This window comes from Peromyscus californicus, unplaced genomic scaffold (assembly GCF_007827085.1).
Source record: "Peromyscus californicus insignis strain IS unplaced genomic scaffold, ASM782708v3 Scaffold_19__1_contigs__length_69161282, whole genome shotgun sequence".
Lineage (NCBI taxonomy): Eukaryota > Metazoa > Chordata > Mammalia > Rodentia > Cricetidae > Peromyscus > Peromyscus californicus.
In genome coordinates this window covers 15577242-15598667 of record NW_026294491.1, presented here as the reverse complement: position 1 = coordinate 15598667, position 21426 = coordinate 15577242, and the positions used below count along the sequence as shown (strand labels likewise).

The following is a 21426-nucleotide window of genomic DNA, read 5'->3' as shown; positions in this document are numbered from 1 at the left end:
TGTAAACTCCATCAACATGAGTGCCCAAGTGTGAGCTGGACAAGGATGACACCAATGAACCAGTCAATGGATGGGGAAAAGTCCATGAGGCCTTCAACCCTACACAAAGAACTACAGGCAACCAAGTAAAGCAGGGAATGGCTGTGGGCCTTCCCTAGGGAAGAGCACACCAATTCGTTTTCCAGTGCCAAATGGTCAGCCCTGTAAACATACAAGTAACATTATCTGAACGTAACAGGTTATATTTAGAATGTATATGTGTATAAATACATAGAGGAATGCAACAATTAGTCAAAAAAGAGGCCATGAATTTGAAGGAGGGTGGGCTAGGGGTATATGGGAAGGTGGGGAAGGAGGAAAGGGAAGGGAAAAATGTTGTAACTAAAGTATAATCTCAAAAATGAAAATAAATATGTCAATGTGTTTTATGTTGCATGATTTCTTGTCTGTTGCTATATTTGGAGTCGTGTGTGCTCCTTGAGATATGTAAGTCTGCATCTTGAAGGTGGACGGGGGAGCAGCTTAAAAGGGTGTGCACACTACACATGCTCATCGGCAACTCACAGCAAGTTTAGGTTGGGGTTCTGGCCTAAAATCAGCTGATTAACTATTAAGTTCAAGTAGCATTTAGCTTTTCTTTCTCTGGTGATCTGTGCATTTTCTTATCTGGAGAAAGCCAAGGAGGTATATTGTATACAATAATGAAATAAAGCCCAGATGCATATTATACAATTGATGGACCACTACTCTCCTCATTTTTTTACTTAATCACCATCACATATTTCAATATTGGCCTTATGTATCAGAAAATATAATGTGTTAAATTATCTGACTTTTATTTTACTTGAATTTTTGAGTGTAGCTGAACCTTTAAAGAGTTTGACTTCTCAGGTTCTGTGATGCAAATTGAATACTGAATGTAACAGAATGAGAATACTCTATTTTCCTTTATTCCACAAAGCGGCAGGCACTCTATGTCTCAAGGCCATCTTATACCAATTAAGATGCAAATGTCTACTCTCCCATGTATTGCTTAGGCATTGATAGTTATAAAAACTTTATAATTATTTGATAGGAGTAAACTCATTTCTCCTACATCTGTCCTCTGTCTAAGGTGTGACTTCTGCAGCCTGTAAATTGATAGTGATATCACTCTTCAGGGGTTGGAAAGTGAGTTTAGGAACTACAGAAGGTTTCTACCCAGCCCAAGAAGCTGTGTAACCTCTCTGGCAAATGGAATGAGGATCCTAGTTTTTCCTACTTTGCTAATGAAATGATAGATCTTGGCAAGGATCACCAACCCTGCTAATGTTACAAAGACCATCAGGTGACTTAATATGACTTTCCTGGTGCATCCACACACCTATAGAGTAGGTGTTCGTGGCCCAAATTTAACCTGACTCAAATAAGTTTCCAAATTTAACTAGCTGTTTGCAGGAAACATGGCACCCAATTAGCTAACACTGCAACATGGCGGTTGAATTGGCAAATCTAGAGTGAGGGCCTTCCAGAGGACAAATGACTATTATTTTGTGCGTATGGGTATACTTGCCCACACACAACAGGGGGCATTGTCAGATGTCGTCTTGTATAACTCTCAGCCTCCTTTGCTTGAGAAAAGGTTTCTTAGGGAAGCTGGAGCTAGTTAGGCTGGCTGGCCAGGAGACCCTGAGGCTCCTCCTACCTTTGCCTGGACTCCCTCCATCTGCCAAGTGCTGGGATTACGGGTGTGCACGGCTACCTGTATGTAGTTAATGGAGAGCCAAACTCCCGCTTGAGCTCTTACACACTGGACCATCTCTCCAGCCCTCAATTCTATGCCTTCAATAAGTAAATTGAAATGGACAATAAGAAAGAAAAAGGACATGGTATTAGTAAAGGAAGTTAGGGAGCACCACAATTGACTGCATTGTGGGTTTTAGTTCCCATCAGGGAAAAAAAAAATCACTTATTATTTAATGTTTGTAAATTCGCTATAATTTTTGTTATATTTTAATGGCTATATAAGAATATCAAAACTGTATAGATTAATGGGATTTTTTTCCCCCTTTGAAACAAGATTTCTTTGGCTGTCCTGGAACTCACTTTATAGACCAGATTGGTCTCTGCCTCTGCCTCCCGAGTGCTGGGATTGAAGGTGGCACCACCACCACCCAGCTTAATGGGGTGTTTTAAAAAATCTTGCTGGGTGGTGGTGGCGCACGCCTTTAATCCCAGCACTCAGGAGGCAGAGGCAGGCAGATCTCTGTGAGTTCGAGGCCAGCCTGGGCTACAGAGTGAGTTCCAGGAAAGGCAACAAAACTACATGGAGAAACCCTGTCTTGAAAAACCAAAAAAAAAAAACCTTTATTTTTTGGAGGCACATTTATAGTAGCATATTTGTGGAAGTCAGAGGGCAACTAGTCAGAGTCAGCCTTCGCCTTCCACTATGTGTGTCCCAGGGATTGAATTGAGGCTTGGCATCAAGCTTGGCAACAGATGCCTTTACTCACTGAGCCATCTCATTGGCCCCTAATGTTTTTTTTTTTTTTTTTTTTTTTTTTTTTTTTTTTTTTTTTTACTCACATATAAACTATAGTATTTACACCAGGTGTTGTGTGTGTCCTCTCACATTTATCCCTTTCTGTGGTCAAAAATCCTTTCTTCTTCTGTGAGATCAGCTTATTTAGATTCCCAATATATAGGAGAACCAGCTGAGCTTGCTGGTCGATGCAAGGTCTATCTATTTCAATGAACTCATGGCTTCTATTCCCACTCCTGTAGCAAATGACTGGATACTCTTGCTTTTCTATGGAAAACAAGCCAACAGGAGGAGGTAACTTAAAATATCACGAGAAGAAAAGGGAACATTGTTGCCAGTTATAGCATACTTTAAATCAGCGTTGGGATGAGGAAGGCTGTACTTGTGAGGGTTTTATTTTTTTTTTTTTTTATTTTTTATTTATTTATTTTTTTTTTGGTTTTTCGAGACAGGGTTTCTCTGTGTAGCTTTGCGCCTCTCCTGGAACTCACTTGGTAGCCCAGGCTGGCCTCGAACTCACAGAGATCCACCTGGCTCTGCCTCCCGAGTGCTGGGATTAAAGGCGTGCGCCACCACCGCCCGGCTTTGTGAGGGTTTTATGTTTTGAACAGGCTTCAAAGCAACAGAGGAAACAGTTTGAGCTTGGCCTCTGGTGAATGCAGAAATATGAACATTTTGTCACTGTGAAGTCTTTCTAAATCTTAGTAACACTTTCCCCTTTAGTTTACTCCGGGGCTGGAGAGATGGCTCAATGCTTCGGAGTGTTTGCTGCTCTTGCAGAGGACCCGAGTTCAGTTCCCAGCACCTACATCACATCGATCAGCTCGGTTAACTCCAACTCCAAGGGATCTAACACCCTCTTCTGGCCTCCATGGGTACCCACACATGTGTGGCATATGCACGCATACACAAACATACATATAAATAAAAGCAAAATAAATCTTTAAAAGTCTACTTTGGTAATTCCAGCTTTCTTTTTGTATGGAACATAATTTTCACGCTTTATTTTCAACTTTGCTTTATAAACATATTTCTGCTCATCCAGTTTTCCCCATCTTACCTCTTTATAGGATTAAATTGATTTTTATGCCAACTTCTCATCAATATATTAGAATTTAGATATATCATTCTAACAAGTATTTTGTCAATTACCCTATAATCTTTTAATCTTACTGTATTCCTTTTGGATTCATTTTCTTTTAACATATGGGAAGTCATATGCTTTTTTATTCATCTTAGTGGTCAGACTAAATGTCATGGTGTAAACTCTTAGTTTATCAAAGACTATTATAAATTCATGACTTTACCTCCTTCTTAGCACAGCTGCCTTTTAACACAACCCACTTCTATTTGTACTCCCTGATGGCTTGCTAAGATGAAGTCCTTGAACCTTTTTTCAGTTAAAAAAAACCTGGTTTTACTACTCTCATTTTTTAAAGAATTCATTCCTAGATACAGAATTCTAGTATAAGCTTTCTTCTTCCCTCGTCATGTTAAGAGAGTTACAACTTAACTCTCCTGTCACATATTGTATGTGAAGACAGTTCAGCTACATTAAAACATACTTAAAAGGAGGATGATGTCATGGATGATCTCCAATTTTAGTCCGTTCTGAATTATGCAGTAAGTTATAGCCAGCCTGGGGTGCAGAGGGAGCTTCTATCTCCTGTATGTAGGTATAATGTTTTTAAAAAATTTTATTTATGTTTTTATGTGTATAGGTGTTTTGTCTATGTACCATGTGCATGCCATAACCTTCAGAGGCCAGAAAATTGTGTCAGATCCCCTGTAACTGGAGTTGCAGATAGTTTGTGAGCCACCATGTAGGTGCTGGGAATTGAACTTGGGTCCTCTGGAAGGATCCCAATGCTCTCAACCTCTGAGCCATCTCTCCAGCTCCAAAAAAAAAAGTGTTCTCTTTTTCTCTTTGGTGTTAGCAATTTGGATAGAATAAATTTAAATTTGTTTTTCTTTGTATTTCCAGAGCTTCTTAGATACATAGATTGATGTCTTTGGATAGTCAAGAAAATTATTGGTAATTGTTTGCTTTCTTATTCTGCCTCATTTTAAACTGACTCCTCTCTGGAAAGCCTATTATATTTAGATAAGATCACTTGATATTCTAGAGATTTTAAATGGTTTTCTAACTTAGTTGTTAATTTTCTCTGTTTTACTTCTAATAATTAAAATATTTATTTTATCTGAAATTATGTGTATATGTGTGTATGTGAATGTAGGTGCAGTGCTTATGGAGTCCAGAAGAGGGTGTCAGATCAGTGAAGCTTGTATGGGTATGCACATGTAGGTGTGGTACTCCTGAAGTCCAGATGAAGGTGTTAGATCTCTGAAACTGGAATTGTAGGTAGCTGTGAACCATTTTTCTGAAGTTCAGGGTCTTCTCCAGATGTCTATTTTTCTTTTACTAACTATATGATTCTAGAGTATATTAGTGATATATTATATATATATTAGTGATGTCTTCATTATAAAAAGCAAAACAAAGGGATTATTTCATTTTTGTGCTTCCTTGTCTGTATTCCATGTATCCCTCACATAACAGTTCCTTACTCTGATTTAATCAATGTTTTTTTTAAATCCCATGTTAAAGTCTTTATGATGCTTTTATTTCATGTACCAACATCCTCTGGAGCCACTTTGCTTTTAGATGACCCACTGTTTTGTCTGGTATTTCAATCCCAGTAAGGACAGATAGCAGAACTTCTTGTGTGTAGGTAGGCTATTTTTTTTTTTTAAATTTGGGTTTTGAGAGAGGGTTTCTGTTGCAGAATATTATTTTAAGGTGTGTTACTTTTGTTTATGTTTCATTTGTTTAACTCTGTGAAGCTGTAATACTGTGCCTGTCTAAAACACCTGATGGTCTAATAAAGAACTGAACGGCCATTAGCAAGGCAGGAGAAAGGATAGGTGGGGTTTGCAGGCAGAGAGAATAAATAGAAGGAGAAATCTGAGAGGAAAAACAAGTAGGCAGAACAGGAGGAGGACTCCAGGGCCTAGTCACCCAGCTACACAGCAAGCCATGAAGTAGGAGTAAGAATGAGATTTACAGAAGTAAGAGAGCAGGAAAAGCCCAGAGGCCAAAGGTAGATGGGGTAAGTTAAGGAAAGCTGGCAAAAAAGAAGCCAAGCTAAGGCTGGACATTTATAAGCAAGAATAAGCCTTTGTGTGTGATTTATTTGGGAGCGGGGTGGAGTGCTCCCCAAAAAAGTAAAACCCCCCAACAACAGGTTTCTATATATATATTTAAGTTTATTCTGGAACTTATCATGGAGCCCAGGCTGGGCTCACCGTCTTGGCAAACATTCTACCTCATCCTCTAGAGTGTTGAAATTCTACATAGGAGCTGCCACTTGCAGTTTGGTAGGTTCATTGAAGGGACACTTGTTATCCTCACTCTTCTATCCTCTCTCCTGTAAGTGTCCCAGCTGACATGCAGATATCATCAAGAGAAACACTTATGTCTGTCCCTTGGCTATCAGATTATTGAAACAGTGGATCCCAAGAAATTAGAATTTCCACAGGAATCTCATGCTGAGAGCCTGTGGTCAACTAAAGCTAGTTTGTCTCTTACTGTTGTGATAATGAAAAGATGACCTTGCAGGACAGACCTTGCTGAGACAGTGGTGGGTCAGTGATGGGCAAGACTATACAATGACTAGGACTGCTTAGTGATGCCCACCTCTTGCCCTTATTTAAAGACGAGCTTGGGGCTGGTATGAGTGGGTGTCACGGGACCTTTTCCTCTTTTGAGAGTGGCCACACTGAATGCACCTCTGCTTTTCACTGTTACCTGTTTCTTTAATTGACTAATTGAGATCAGGTGGCTTACTCTACACTGTCATGGCTGCCAGGGCCTGGGCTCTGACCCTAACAGTGCCAGCAACTCCTGCTTTGGAATGTCTTACTGTTTCCTCAGGTAGTTGGGTACTTGCCTAATATCTTTACATCCACTTCTAAACACTGTTTATTGAAAACTACAAATATATTGTTTGGCTCATTATTGGATTCAAAAGCTAGCTTTAAAAAAAGCTTAAATTAACTCGGAGGATCTGCTGATGTTGTAATATTGGCTTTTCAGATAATGATAACTGTAGCTAGAATTTTGAAAGAGACCAGAACTATCAATTTTCATTTTCACTGATGTTGAAATTTTTATGTTGCCTTTTTTTCCCTGTTATTCTTTGAATATCAGGCTGCCTAAAGTCTTTGAAAAGGAGTAATGAAGGTCTTTGTATGTAGAAAAACCTATTCTTGCTCACAAATGTGTTTCCAGAATAGACTAACTGTGATTTTCTGCTAGTAGGAGTAAATAGTCAATTCTTCAGAGAAATTGTTTTGTTTTGTGGTTCATTTTAAATTTATTTCCTTTGCAGACAATGGTTTTCAGCCCGAGAAAAACGATCTGTTTCTGCCCTCATGCTGGCTGGTCTCCCTCCCCTCCACTGTCCCACTGTGCGTATGTGTTGAGGCAGGTTAGCACTTTAGTATTTCCAGGGTGTCCTGGCAGTGTCCAGGGTGTTAATGAAACATCGGTGGCTTCCAGAGAGAAGCTTGATGTCTTAAGTGTGTTTCTTCAATGCCTCAGAAGACCTGCCAGGAAAGGTTGGTAGGGTATTTCGAAAGTCCTGGGTCAGAGAGCTATGGGTCAATGCTTTTTGCTGACTAATCTTCAAGATGAAGTGTGATGTGTGGGCAGGAAAACTGGCTGCTCAAGACAGGCCTTCTTGCTCCACGAACTGTTCCATAATTGGGTTGGATACATTTTTGTTACCAGACTGCTAGTGAATCTACATCTCATTGTGTTGTCTGAGCACTGGGGAATCCTGGAGGTTGGGCTTCACCCTGACTGTGGGTAGAATCTCCTCTGGTTGGTTGTGGCTCTTCACCGTGACTGTGGGGAGAGTCTCCTGTGGTTGTGAGTGAACTCCTCATGAGTGTATTGTAGTAGCTCTCTATTTTCTGTAGTGTATTACTGCTTTCTTGATGGTACATGTATTCCTGTTATTAATGCTGCTGTTGTTATGTTGGGGATGGAATTCATAACATTGTGCTTGATGGTCAAATCTTTGGCACTGAGCTACTTTGAAGGGAAGATGCTGTTGAATACATGGTATCTGTGGATGTAGATAGATGAACTTAATACTGACTTTGAATACAGTTTTGAAAGAATTAAGCCTAAAGGTAGTATATGGAGGCTATATATGGAACACAAATGAAATAGTCCCCAAACCCATTCTCATCTGGTGGGTTATGAAGGAGAATAACTAGGGTGCAACAGGAAGGTAGTATCTGATGAGTGATATACAAAAAGGAAGGGACCCAGGCCACCAAAGAGACGTGTGGCCTTATGTATATTTTTTCCATAGTGTGTCTTAACAAGGTGCTAATGTATTTCTAATACATTAGGAATCACTATCAGTAGTAACTTTAGAAATATTTATTTTAATTTGTGTGTGTATGGAGTGGGGAGGGGTGGTGAACATGAGTATAGGTTTTCTCAGAGGTCAGAAATGGATTGGATCCTCTGGACCTGGTGTTATAGGAGGTTGCGAGTTACTCAATGTGGGTCCTGGGAACCCCCAGCTTAGGTCCCCCACATGACTAGTATAGGCTCTTGACCACTGAGCCATCTCTCCTGTCCCTGGTAATGTTATCATCATGGAAATCAATGGTTAAAATATAAGATTTAAAAATATTAGTGTATTTAAAGACCATTGTAGTTACTCTATACTCCCTCACATAATAGCTTGACATTGCAGGTTGGTTATTGGGACATTGGTGTCTATGAACCGTACCCAGTACCATGATTTTAGTAACAGATAGTAGTGATTGATCATCTTCTCTCATCACTCTGCTTGTGTTCCCCCCAACCCCTGTCTTATTTGCAAAGCAATGAGAAGCAGGCATTCCAATGAACTTCATTTTACAGATGAGGTCATCAGATACAAGAGCTAAATACTTGTCCATAGCTACATACTAGGTGGCAGGGGTTGGTTTCCTGTGCCTGGCTCGTTTTGCTGAATGCCCTTGAGGTTCAGAGATGTTATCCCAAATGACAGGATCTTGTCTTTTCATGACTGACCAGTTTTTCATGGTATCTATGCAGCGCCTTTCCTTTATGAATTTGTTGGATGACTGAATTCATTTGCTCTCACGTCTTGGCTATTGGCAACAGCTTGACAATAGACGTGGGTGTGCAGCTGTGTCTCTTGTGATGGTTAGCTTTCACAGTCAACTTCATATAACCCAGAGTCACCTGGGAAGAGCCTTTCAGTGAAGGATTGTCTACATTGGGTTGGCCTGTAAACATGGTTTTAGGGCATTGATGTAATTAAATTCATTGATGTAGGAAGACCTAGCCCACTGTGGGCAGCACTATTCCCTAGGCCGGGGATGCTATATTTGTGTAAGAAGAGAAACAGAGCAGCAAGCAAGCACATGAGTGTGCATGTATTCGTTTTTTTCTCTGTTCAAGACCATGGATGTAATACACCTGGCTATCTCAAGATTCTGCTGCCGTGACCTCCTCATGGAGATGGACTGTAACCTGGAAGCATGAGCTAAAAGGCACCTGTTGTCCCCTAAATGTCTTGTTACCACAGAATTTTATCACAGAGACCTATGTGAAACTAGGACATCTTTGAAATACTGGTTTAATTTCTTTTGGTAAATGCTCAGCATTTACCCTTATATTGGATGACTGTGTCATAGAGTCATGAAGGTTTTCTTTGGGAAACTTCAATACTATTTCTCAAAACATGTTCATAGTCTCACAAACATGCTTCTGTACAACAAGAGACATAGATGGTAGAACAGAGAGATTCCAACTGAAAGAACAGCAGAAAATATTTACAATCCTTTGTCTCGTAAGGGGCTAAATATGCAGAGGGAGATAGATTCACTAGCAGAACTAAAGTAAGCCTGATAAAAGGTAGGCACTAAACCTAAAAAGACTTCTCTCGAAGGGAGATGTATAAATGGACAACCTGTATAGGGAAAAATGTCCCATGTCCTTAATTGACAGGGGAAGAAATCAAAACCACAAGACATCCTCACCTCACCAGGTCAGAATGCTACCACCTTCTCTCTCTCTGTGTCCTCTGGAGAGAAGAGCTACTTTTAATTCCCAATGTCTTAGATAATGTGTCCTATGTAAAAATGCTGAATTATCCACATAGGTTCAGGGCTCTCACCCAGGACGATTGAGGATTTGGGGTGATTGGTCATAGAGACCACACTCATCTCTGTGTTTCAGGAGGGCACCTGTTACACAGTGGATGCCTTTCCTTTCAAATAATCCTTAACCCTCAGAGTGGAAGAAGATGATGGAAATGTCTGTATTGTAATGCTTCAACTGTGCAGTAAAAAGGGTGATTTTCCCCCTGTAAAAGCTGAGCTTTTCATAATGGCATGTAGAAAACACCAGGAAGAGGCCAGCTATTATTACAATAAACTCTAACATGATGGCAGTACATATGTATTTCTTCACACTTACAAAAAGGCCCCGGGGGAGACTAAATGCAGGCCCAAGTGTTGTAAAAAATGAGATTCATTTGAGAGAATTTGCTTCTCATAGTCTTTAATTTGAAAGCCACCAGCATCATAGTGTCACAGAAAAATGAAAGAATGATGTGTGCAAACAATACGGGTGCCTAGCATTCTTTAATTCTTTTACTAATAAATAGCCAGATGTCTATTTAAAAATCCCCTTTGCATTCAGTCTGGAACAAATGGCTTTTTGTGATAATTCCTACATGCAAAGCCTTTCAATGTGGCCATTGTCTAGCAACTAATGACCCTAAATGAGTTTCTCTAAATCCCAGGTGTCCTCAGAGGCCTCTGACTAGGTTGTCCCCACTGCTCCTGTTCTGATACGATAAGACATCGACACAGAGACAACAAAGCTATGCGCAGGACACAGCATTTTCTACTGACTGTCTCATTTAAGGAGAACAATGCATGTCTCCAGGAGAATCCTTCAATAAATGACCCCCTTGGCCTTCAAAGCTCCTCTCCACATGGACTTTCCAATCAGCTGAAATGAAAAGAATCAGGTGGCCTAAATTCATAAGCAAAATTCTAATTTATTATTACTATTTTTTTTTTTGCATAGTCCCAGGCTGACCTAGGGCTTCCTATGTAGCTGAAGAGGACTTGAACTCTGGATCTTCCCTGCCTCTGCCTTCCAATGGCTGGGGTTATATGCTTGTGCCACTGGGATGCCTGGTTTGTGTGGTCCTGGGGATTGATGCATGCTTGGCATGCTGTCCGCCAACTGAGCACTCCATCTCCTGCTCAGGTCATTTGATGCTGATGCTGAGCTCATTGAGAATGGGCATAGAGGAGAAGGCTGTCTGCCCTTAGTGAAGATGGTCCTCTCTTACTCTTAGACAACAAAATAAATAATCCGAGACTCTTAGAGAGTCTAGAAGAGGACAAACACTTGGCATTATCCCTTTACTATCAATGTCCATTAGAAGCTGGAAGAACAGGCTATTGAGAATACCCACAAGACTTAGCCAGAAAGAGTGTATTAATTTCCTCACAAAGCCCTAGGCCCTCGACCATGTTCTGGCTTGTTTGAAAATGTCAGGTTTAGTTGAACACGTTTTCTTTCAAATGCTCGAGTCATTCTGTGAGTGCTCCTTTAACATTCTGTTCCAGTTAATTGCCTTAAGTCAGATGGTGAAGAGGAAAAGCTTTGATTGCTTTCCTTTCTAACTAAATATGACCGTAATAAGGTGCACTTAGGATAGTAGCCCTTTTGCCGTCTCGGTGATAAATGCACACGTCCCATGATGCTCCTCCTTTGAACTCACACGTTTTTCACTCAGTGAGGCCATGGAGCAAATTTATCATGAAGCACAACAGACTTCATTCATTTAAAAACGATTACACTTATTTGTGTGTGTGTGGTTATGTATGTATGTGGGTGCATGTGTATGACGGCACAAGTGTAGAGCTCAGGACAACCCGTGGAATCAATTCTTTCACTCCACCATTCATGTTCTGGGATTGGAGTTGGGTTGCCAGGCTTAGTGGCAAGTGTCTTTATCTGCTGAGTCAGTTTGCTCGCCCGCAATGTCCTAATTTAGGGTGTGACTATACAAGGATGCTACAGGGGTCTGAGCAACTTGCCTGGAGTCAGAAACCTAGTAAAGGATACTCATGAGATGTTCTGACAGTTGCTCAGATGAGTCTCAAGTATGGATCATTCCTGGTTTGTTAGACAAGTCCTTAGATATGCTCCTCCTCCTGATGGTATTTGGTGTGGGTTTGCTCATGTCTCTTCTTTTGGTTTTAGCACATCATCTTCTGTCCTTTTCATCTTTTTTGGTTCCCTCTGACTTCAGTTCATAGATATAAAACACGTACGAGCTGACATTCCTAGAAAAAGCCACTTCAGTGCTTGAAAGTTTCCAAGATTGACTGGATTGACCCATCAGGAGCTCTGCGATTGTGAGATTGTAATGCTGCTGATCTGGAGCCAAATCATCTTGATTTATCTTTAGCCCAATAACAGCCGTTCACTTCCCACCTCTCTGTCTGACCTAATTTCATTGTGAAGATAAGGGGGCTCTTCAAGGTTTCTTAAAAAATTTATTTGTGTGTGTGTACGTGCGTGCACGCACACACACACACACACACACACACACACACACACACACACACACACACACACACACACACATGCTATGGCTTGCATGTGGAGGTCAGAGGACAACTTGTAGGAGTTGATTCTCTCATTCCACCATTGAACTCAGGTTGTTAGCCTCAGTGGCATGTACCCTTACTTGCTGAGCTATACCTCACCCAGTAAATCTTCTTGAAATGTACAAACTCTCACCATTTTGGAATGTACTAATTTCTACCAATTCAGAAGCAAAATTGTCATCTGTTAGCATCTGAGGCTTATAGCCTATGGTTCTATTTCTCCGTGTTCTCTCTGAGGATTTAAAAATTGCCTGATATATGACTAGTTTGGTTCTAGTGCTGTCCGGGTACAGTCGGGCAAGCAACACTTTGCACAGTCACATTCCTTCCTTTATCATGTGGATGAAGTTTTATTGAAAGTTCTACAAATCAGAGACATAGCCTTTGTTTGCACTTTCTTTCTTTAAGTAAAAAAGTTTGTTGTATCCTTTTTCCCCCCAAATCAGTTCCACCTTCTTTTTTAAATTGCAACATCAATGAAATACCAGAGTTGAAATTTACTCTGGAGACATGCCCAGGGACTCCAAAAGGCCACAGGAGGATTTCAACTAAAATTCAAAAGCCTCAGAGAGGTCTCCTGACAACCCACTAAGGGAAAAAAAAAAAACCCTCTGCCTCGTTCACCACCACCCTACCTCAGCCAAGCCTTCTGTGTTTGTATATCAACCCTGGCTCTTCATTTTGAAGGGAAAATTAAATGTAAGTTACTTGTGACATTACATAAGCAGGCTCGGGAACTTATTGGTTATAGCACTGACCAACTCAGGCACCCTCTGTACACCCATGTTCCGCCATCTTTTTCTACTCATATTAAGTGAGGAGGGATGGGCAGAGTCCTTCCCTAGCATGCATGAGGCTGACCTTTGGTTGCCTCAATGGCACTACCTAAAGAAACTGGAGGCAGGAGGATCAGAAGTTCAATACCATCCTTGCCTATTTAACAAGTTTGAGGTCAGCCTAGAAGACACGAGCTCTTACACAAAGGAAATTAGTAGTAACAAGATAGAATGTTATGCAGAAAACCACAAGCATTGGATATGCAGAATTAAGCATAATGAGGCACTAGACCATGGGAACCTACAGAGGTAGCTAGCATCTAAGCTACCCGGCAGATTGCTGTCTGGGTGATTAATTTTAACTGCACACTAGAATGTTCCGAGGTGTCATGAGCTCTGTGGGCTTTTAGCAGAAAGATTGGTGTGTAGTTTCTTATTATGGCTTCAATGTCACGGTGAACAATCTCCTCTTAAGACAAATTTTTTGAACTTTAGGTATTTGAGTAAGGATATTGAGCTTTTTAATCTCAAAAGTGCCTTGGCACCTCACATGGTTCACAGAGAGTTGAGGCTGGATGCTTCTGGAAGGTACTTCTCTACGGTGTCTTGACAATGAGCCTTTGATCTTTGGGAGTACAAGACCAAATCGAGACTTGTCATAAAATTATGAATAGCACTAGGATTAGAATGTGGGCTTTGTCTAGAAGAGCCTTTCATCTGCTGTGTATCTCTAAAGCAAAAGTCTTTGGGATATAAAATTGTTTGAGATACCATTGAGTAAGATTTTCCTCCAGTTCTTTGACCAAAAGCCTCTCTAGCTTTTCCTCTTGGTTCTAAAGCTCTCTTTAAAAGCAATTCATTGTGACCTTTTGAAGGGCTAATCTGAGTCCCAGCAGTATTGCTGGTCTCTCATTCAGGTGACCCACAAAGATGGTCCATGGCATTCAGAGTAGTTTTTCTCTCATGATCGTGTTGGTCCAAGAGATTCTGTGAAGTTTAGTGCTGGGGGATGTCAGCCATGATATAACCATGGGGGTGGGGTGGTTATTATTTAAAACACATTTTTCTGTTGGGGTTAGCAACAACTTTCTTTTTAGGAGAAATAGCAGAGTTGATGCCTAATGGGACAGAGAGCAAACAAAGGTGTTTTTGGTTTTTGCTTCGTTCTGTTTTCTAGAAGCAGCTGATGTTCCAGTGCTTGTTGACATAAGGCAGGAGCCAGTTCTGCTGACCCACTCATCTCCTGGGGTTCTATTAGCTGGAATGTAGACATGAGTTTGGCCAGGGGACTTCACCTATCTAGTAATTAGGAGACTGGCTGCCATGGAAACAGCCACTCATTTCTTTCTGAAGACCTAGCTTTCACCAGGTTACAAAAAGTAGCTTCTAGATGCTTTAAGCCCAAACAAATGCAATTTTGAAGAAATCTTATTTTTTTTGTGGGGATTGAGGTTGAAGTTCCTTCGATTTTCAAGGCCTTTCGGAAATCTTCTGAATATGATGGTCGTTATGAACAGCTCAATGAGAACTCTCAGATGAATGCATTGTTGGAGGTTATGAAGTAGCAGTGAACTCATGGACCTACAGACATCAGGCTAAGTCTTTGGTGATTGTCTGTTTGGCTGATGAGTTTGGGCAAAGACTAGATACAAAGCAAGAAGCCTATGGAGCCATCTGTGGAAGTGGCAGATTTGTTGAGGTGGCATGTGACTAGGCTACCATCTATTTTCTTCATCTTGTGTCTGTGGAACTGTAAGCTCATGAGGACATTATGTGGAGAAGGTAGACATTTGCTCCCAAACTGTTCATCACGGGGGTGGGGGGACACACTGCCTCTGGGCAGCTTTGCTAGTAACTGTGACTTGTCAAGATATCTGGGTCACAGTAGTCAAACCATTGAATCTGTGATGAGAGAGCCATGAAAAGGTAGGCGTTTGACTAAGTGAAATCCCAAATGTGGATCAGATCTAGTGACAAATTGAAAGGCATTAAGGCACTTGGGATATGGAGTGACACCCTCCAATCTCTCTGCTGAAATTATCCATTACTGACTCTCACACGTGGTTACTCAGTGATGTGTGGCCTGCTTCCTCAAACCCCATCTCTTTCTCTTTCATGAGGGTTAGCACGATGTGGCTGCCAAACCAAGTGGAGAGAAACCATGTTGTTATATAGGTTGGAAATTCTACTGCTGTTTCTCTAATTCAATTTCCTGTCACTTTACCTTTATCTACTCTGAGAGCAGATTTCCTGGTCAGTATCAAGGATATTAAAGGTTCATATCTAGATATACAACCTTGGGTGCCTCGGCATTGTTGCAGCGTGACACATATGAACTTGAAGTTAATTGGCTGGTTTCTTTGTTTAGTTCTTATTCTGCCAGATGAGGATTTCTTGGAAGGCAATTTAGACCCTCTGCAGAACTATTCACTGTTTACTTTCGCAGACTGTAGACACTCTGGCTTCAGTAGTCTTTTGCGTCTTATACATTTAATTAAGTCGCTGTAATGGGCTCTTCTATCTTTGGGGCTTTCTTTTCCAGAGCAGGTCCAGAGCTCCCCTCTCACAGCTGCATATCCGTTACTCAGGTCACAGGACTGGCGGGGGGTGGGGTGGGGTGGGGTGTCACAGCTTTGCAGTCACGGCCCCCTAAGGCTTTTGTGTACTTGTGCTTGGTCCTTCCCCCTACTGCTTTTTTTCTGCCCTTTCTCTGCTCTTATTCTTGTTTTAAGTAGAGCAGGAAAAACTCACATGTGAAGAACCAGCATTCGTTCATGTCATGATCCAAGCAAATTTGGTTTTGACTAGAGAATAATTTGTTTCATATTAATTTGTGACTGATGAGGAAGTGAGGATTATAAATTTTGGACAAAGACTCCCATTGAGATTTTTTTTTCTAATCTGTATCTGGTGATAATATTATCTACAAGGCATAATTTATTTTGTTTTTTTTTTTAGCTACAGTTACAAATGATTGAAATCTGGAGATTAAATGTCAGTGTTGGTTGGCTGCCCAATACAAATGGTTTTTATATGCTGAGAACCTAGACACTAACGTGTATTAGAGGTAATGGATAATTTTATTTTAAAATATTTATGATTTTAATATTACCTGTGATAAAAGGCCCCCCCATTGAGCTTCGGCTAGGTAAAATCTCATTAAAAGTGTAAGTGCTGTATTTTCTCTGTAGAAAAGCAGAGAGGTTAAACCTTATTAAATTCTCAGTAAAATGTCATAAAAATTCAGCTGCACCACAAATTCTAGTGATGCTGTGAGCCCCATTATGGGGCACCAGTGTACAGACAATGCTTGAATTGGTAAACACTATAACCAATAGGTTTTCATGCTTGACTATGTAATGTTACAAATACCTTATATTTAATTTTCCTTTTAAGTGAGAAGCCTGAGTTGAAAGAAATATATAAACACAGCAGCCTCAGCTGAGGAGGTTGCAGGGGTGAATGAGGTGGTGGATTTTCCTCCGTGGGTGGTTATGAGACCTCTGTGTGGCTTTTGAATTTTAGTTGAAATCCCTTCTGTGGCCTTTTGAAGTCCTTTGCTGTATCTCTGGTAGGATCCTGGAGAAGTCCCACAAAAGACTATCATTCATGTATGCAATCAACAAGAGCATTTAATTCTAGCATGCTGGCACCTGCCATCCCACATGAAGGCAAAATGGCGAAGACCCTGAGAGGAACCCACAGGCTTCTTTTAAGCACAGCCAAAGGGAGGTCCTAGAGCAGTGAGGTAGTCTAAGATGGTATCCCTTCCCTAAGATGGAGTCTGTATCGCCTTCACAACTCCTATAAACCTGTGGTAAAAACCACACCATCTGGTGATCTGCCAAGAGACCCACATGATTTGACAAGCCTTTGAGTCAGTTCTGCAGCAGGACAAATTTCTAGCTTGCCACTTGAAAAGCCCAACTCTGCTTCCCTGATGTCATTTCCTGTCCTGATGAAAAGCCTTTCAGGATTCCACAGCCCTTTGCCCAAGCAGTCGTCTCTACCGTGTCAGCAAGTCTTCCTCAGAGCTCCTCCCCTACAAGCCCAGAACCTCAGCTACTGGATAGTCAGAGGAACTCCGGTCCAGCAGCAGGCCTGAGCAGGTCCTGAACCAGTACCCCCAACATAGGAAATGGGCAGCCAACTATTCCAGCCTCAACAGGGTGGTCTGGGACCCTACGCGTCTGTGCCACTGCCAGCACCGTGACATGTCCTCTGTAGACAATATCCTTCACACTGTTCACATGGGAGGCCATGGGTAGGAAGAGCCTTTTCAGTGGACATATATGTGGACACAGATGTTAAAACCAGTATGCTTTTGCCTGTTTTGCAATATGGACCCACAACCAGGACTGAACACAGTCAACACCGTTCTCAATTGGTTTGGCTTTTGAGGGGTGTGCAGTTTGGTTTTGAAATAACCCACAAGAGAAAGCTACAGGTTACCAGGCTTTAGGAAGCCAGTTAGGAGTATGTTGAGTACTCCAGCAGGTTGATCAAGAGCAGACTTAGACCTGGGAAAGACTCTTGGTGCTGAGACAAGGGAGAGCAGGAGTTTTAAACTCAAAAGGCTGTAGATATGTTACTCCGGTGTAGGCCAGGGGGGGTCTTGACAATGTAACCTCTGCTCTTCTGAAACATTACACAAGATGCAGGATGGGGGGGGGGGTCTTAACAATGTAACCCCTGCTCTTATGCAACCTTACACAGGATGCAGGCTGGGGGGGGGGGGGGGCATGTCTTGACAATGTAACCTCTGCTCTTATGCAATATCACATCTAATGCAGGCGGGTGGGGGGGGGGGGGGGGGGGGGGTCTTTACAATGTAACCCTTGCTCTTATGCAACATCACACCTGGCACAGGCCAGGGGGTTCTTGACAATGTAACCCCTGCTCTTATGCAACATCACACCTGGCACAGGCCAGGGGGTTCTTGACAATGTAACCCCTGCTCTTATGCAGCATCACACCTGGCGCAGGCCAGGGGGTTCTTGACAATGTAACCCCTGCTCTTATGCAGCATCACACAGGGCCATTCCTCCTAAGGAACCAAACTGTTTTTATACATCAGAACCCTTTCTCATCAGGGAAGGAGGGCCCTTTAAATTTTGTAAAATACTTTATCAAGCGAAAAGCCATTCGTTTTCAGGAAAACATGGCTCCCAAGGTGCCCTGACCCTTCCTACACCATTTGTTTGCAGGCAAATGTGACTCCTAAATGGAAGAGGTGCTGGGACAGGGCAAGCTGACCTCTTCTAAGTCATCTCAGTTTTGATCATCCTCGATCATTTTATCTGCTAATTTAAAAATTACACATTCTACTCATAAAATATAAATTTGATAGTGAAAAAAGGTTTGTTAGCTTTTCATAAAAGTCTAGTCAGGGTTATTTATGCATTAGTCAGTTAGATGCATTGATACCTTTTTCATTGAGACCTGTGAGAGTTGAAATACAGTTATTATCTTACTAGATGATCAGTTTTCTATACTTGTCCATAGTCTCCCAGGGTTATCTGTACTCCTGATGCTTCAGTATAGACATTGCAACTATATATATATATATATATAGTTATCATATTTCAATATGGTAGAATAAACTTTTTTCTCTTGTGAAATTTGTGCCATAGTTTGGGTTACTATGGCTATGATGAAAGAGCATAGCAAAAGCAAGGTGGGGAAGAGTTTGTTTGGCTTGCATTTCCACATACATGCCGCCCATCACTGAGGGAAGTCAGGACAGGAACTCAAACAGAGCAGGAACCTGGGGGCAGGAGCTGATGCAGAGGCCATGGAGGGGTGCTGCTTACTGACTTGCTCAGCCTACTTTCTTACAGAACCCAGGACCTCCAGTCCAGGGATGACCCCACCCACAATGGGCTGGGCCCTCCCCCATTGATCACTAATTGAAAAAAAAAATGCTCTCCAGGCTTGCCCACAGCCCCACTGTTTATAGCCACTTTCTCAGTCGGGATTCTCCCCTTTCATATGACTCTAGCCTGTGTTAAACTGACATAAAATTAGCCAGTGCAGTGGGGCTGCAGAGATGGCTCAGCAGTTAAGGGCACTGGCTGCTCTTCCCGAGGTCCTGAGTTCAATTCTCAGCACCCACATGGTGGCTCACAACCATCTGTAATGGGACCTGATGCCCTCTTCTGGCACGCAGGCATACAGGTAAACAGATCACTCACACATTAAAAAACAAAACAAAACAAAAAAATTAGCCAGTGAAATCTGTTACAACCTATTTCAGTGTTTGTAGAGAAAGTGCCTTTAAATGTGTCTAAACTAAATCATTGTTTTCATTCCTGTAACTTAAGTGGTTTCATTTCAACCCAGAACAGTGCTGTTATCTTGGGGTAATAAATATTTTTTTTCAGGGGAAAACATAAAACATTTTTTTTTCAAATTTAAATTATGAAAATGAAAGTCCTAAAAGTTGAAATTCTAGTTTAAGTTGAAAATTGTGTTTGATATTTAAAATACGTTTATGGGATGTCTAGTACAAATATGTTAGATTTTCATTGATTTTTTTTTCTATTTCCAAGTAATGTTTTAAAGCTACAGGTAAATACACTAGTGTGCTAGATGCTTTTTTAAAAATCTGAATCTTTCATCTAAATTCTGCATCCTGATATTATTAGTGTCAGGTAAGATGGATAACCATATTCATAATCTTATTCTTCCTAGACTTTGATGACCACAGAGGAAGAGGAATTCATCCATCTTATTAAGATACTTCAAAAAATAAAATCTCCAAAGTTTCCTTTAGAAAATTTTGCCTTCTGTCCATTTAGTGCCCATAATTTCCAAGAAGGTGGGTATAGAAAACACAGGAGAATGTGACAGCGAGGAAATGAATATAAAAGTGACAATATGCCCAAACAGATCACAGTGTCCTCTCCAGAGGAGGCCAAGTGAGATTATTCCTGTGTGTTCTGATTGCAATTCTTGTTGGCAGTTTTTGGTCTCCATGGGCAGTGACAATGGAGTGTGGGTGTTCACCACAGTGGGAGAGGACAGAAAGGGAGAGTTAACATAAGCCACATTCAAACACGACATTTAATTGGTTTATAAAAGTAAGTCTTGCTAAATGAATATGGAATGGTCCATTTCAAATAGGAAGCTGGGGTGTGTGTATGTGTGTGTGTACATGTGTGTATGTGTCTGTGTCCATGTGTGCATGTGTGTATGTGTGTGTCTATGTGTGCATGTGTGTATGTGTGTGTCTATGTGTGCATGTGTGTATGTGTCCGTGTCCGTGTATATGTGTGTGTGTATGTGTGTGTGTGTGCTGTATAATAGTTAGCTTATTCTGAAGAGAACTTGGCAAAATGATAAAACATTGTTACTTACTGTTGGTTTCTATGTACTTTGTGAAAATTTCATTTTTTTTTTTTTTTGGTTTTTCAAGACAGGGTTTCTCTGTGTAGCTTTGTGCCTTTCCTGGAACTCACTTGGTAGCCCAGGCTGGCCTCGAACTCACAGAGATCCGCCTGGCTCTGCCTCCCGAGTGCTGGGATTAAAGGCACGCGCTACCACCGCCCGGCGAAAATTTCATTTTTGAAATTTGGTTACTGTCTTGTAATTGCTCCTAATTGGCTTCTTAAAGAAATATCCTGCCAAGCATTTGTTAACCAAAAATGACATCTTACAGTGAAGAAGAGGGAAGTATTAAGGTATCTACCCATTAAACCCCAAGTGCCCTCCATAACCAGTTTTGGCTCATCCTGACTGCACTGTTTACAGTGTAGCACCAAAGACACCACCTCCAAAGGTGAACTCTCTGTGACCCTAGCTCTCTAGTCATTTTGGTCTGTTGCTTAAATCACTCACAAGTTCCGTTAGTTTTAGTACCACACTTTCCAAATACGTAACTTGACTCTAGCACTTACCAGTTTCCAGAAACAAAATAAAACAAACAAACAAACAAACAAAAAACAGCAACAGGTTGTCATTTGGAAACTTTGCTGTTTTTAGAGTTTTATTCAGCTAAAAGCAATATTCCCAAATAAACAATGAAAACTGTCCCAGAAGAAGAAGTCCAGTGTGCTATTGTATGCCTTTAGTTCTCACTGCTTGGGAAGCTGAGGCAGGAGCATTGCTAGAGCCCAGGAGTTCTCTGCCAGGCTGGGAACCCTTGGAAGGTGAACAGGAAAGAGCCCCCCTTAAGCCAGCTTATTACCAATACGTTCTGGGCCCAACAGTGACATGTGTATTTTCCTAACAACTAAAGATGAATGTTTTAAAGGTGCATTTCATTTTAAATATGGAAAATACTTTTCATAATTACAAACTATAAAAAAAATCCCAATTTTCCAATAACTTAAAGATCACAGTTGGTGATCTCTGTGAGTTCGAGGCCAGCCTGGTCTACAAAGCGAGTTCCAGGAC

At 41.2% G+C, this 21426-nt stretch overlaps 1 pseudogene; it reads left to right on the top strand.

Moving 5' to 3' along the window:
• LOC128114584 (zinc finger protein Pegasus-like) overlaps nt 1-17391 on the top strand; it is a 38715-nt pseudogene extending 21324 nt beyond the window's left edge.
• The last annotated feature ends 4035 nt before the right edge of the window (nt 17392-21426 follow it).